Source organism: Chaetura pelagica, unplaced genomic scaffold (assembly GCF_000747805.2).
Source record: "Chaetura pelagica isolate M959 unplaced genomic scaffold, ChaPel_1.0 scaffold171, whole genome shotgun sequence".
Classification (NCBI taxonomy): Eukaryota; Metazoa; Chordata; class Aves; order Apodiformes; family Apodidae; genus Chaetura; species Chaetura pelagica.
Genome location: NW_009952066.1, coordinates 194149 through 195987, shown reverse-complemented (window position 1 = coordinate 195987; position 1839 = coordinate 194149).

Here is a 1839-nt window from a genome sequence, read left to right as displayed (position 1 = left end):
GCCGTGGGGTCCTCCCGCCATCCCGGCGCGGGGAGGCTGCGGGGGGAAGGCTGCCGTGCCCTGCGGGGATCGACGCCTCTGTGAGGGGAAAGGTCGCAGTCGTTCTGGGCGCTCCTGTGCGAGGTGCGCGTCAGGCCGCAGGGGCTGAGGCCGGGGACCCACGAGGCAGAGGTGGGAAGGAGGGGAAGAATGAGACGACACTAAATTACCTCACGCACGCTTTATAAAGCGGGGCCCCCAGGGCGTGCGGCGCGGCCTGCGGGACGGATGGTCGCCCTGCTGCACGGAGCAGGGCCGTGACCCGGCAGCTCTGGGCACCGCTCGAGTCTTGCTCCACCACAGACACACGTCACCATCTTCTGACCTGAGCTTTTGGTGAAGTGGCTCCAACCAGACGCTGGGCTTGCCCCTTGGTGTTGTTGAAAGCCTGTGTACAAACATTTATTTGTTTAAGCTGAATTGCGTCTTCACAAGCGATAGTATGGAGGCAAGGCAAGCTATTTGGAATTTAGAATAACAAGACCGATGTGTTTTCCTGCCCATACTGAATTTAGTAAATAAAAACTGCAAGGAGTCCTCCATAGGGGAATGCCTGTTCCTTTAGACACCACCTAAATTCAGCAATCATTACTGCCTACAAGTCACTGGACTGAAGGGAGGATGAGCAGGCGATACAGAGGTTTAGAAGCTCTTCTAGGTGGTGTGGCTATGGTGAGGAACAGTGTGCCAGGGAACTCTTTCAATAGAGGGATAAGCTGGATCTTTATTATAGTTTTTTGCATCCTTAATGTCGACTGTGAAGGACCTGGAGAACTTCTGATCTACTGGAAAACATGATGCAAGGTCGCAGACCTCTGGCATTGCTAGCCTAGAGAATAGCTTTCCTAGCTAATCCCTTAAATTCTTAATATTGCATTAGATTTGATCTTATGTAGAGCATCAGTTCTCTTTTGAGTGGCCATACAGTACACAATAATGTTGTCGCCGAACCAAGTATTTTGTTTTCTTACCTGTTTTAGAAACGGCAAGTTTCAGAATACTTTTAGCTGCAACAGCGTGTCACCTGTTTTTCCTTTTCTTTTAGGTGTTCATGAGAGGGCAGGATTTTTCCTCTCAATGCAATTTCAGTGCTTACAGACAAGTGGGACTCCTAAAAATGTAGGGCTTAGAGTGCACATATCTCACTGGTAATTAAAGTACAGAAGCAAGCAACACCAGGGTGTAAAACAGGAAATGTAGGTTGACTGTATTTTTAAGACGTTTTGCATGTACTTTCATGTGCCAGCCTATTTTACAAGCTACTCTCTGACACCTACTCTCCCACTTTAAAGAAGATTCCCTGAAAGCCTGTATGTAATTTTTTAGAAATACACCTTGCCTCTAAGTTATTGACTCCTGCTAGTGTAAACTGGATTCATATTTGTGATGTGCCTCTTAATGTATTTTGAAATTTTACTGTTTCATGCTTACAGAAAGCAGTATAGACTTTTGTAACCTAATGCGTGCAAAATAGTAACATCAATTGCTTCTATCTACTGGCTTGAATGCATTGTCATATCTATCATGCAAAAAGAACTCAAATTAACTTGTTGGATTCTGGATTAGGTAACAATTTCAAAAAAGTGTTGCTCTAGTCTACTACTTAGAGAAACACCTGTGTCACAGAACTGCAGTTGGTTGTTTTCACTCTGGAAAAAGCAAAGCAGAGAACATAAACATCATTTTGGAGAATGTATGAACACTGACAGGGCACCGATCCCATACTTGGCTTCAGACAGTGCTATATATTTGCTGAAATGCCATATTCTGCCAAGGATAGTTCTCCATCCTTTAAATGGA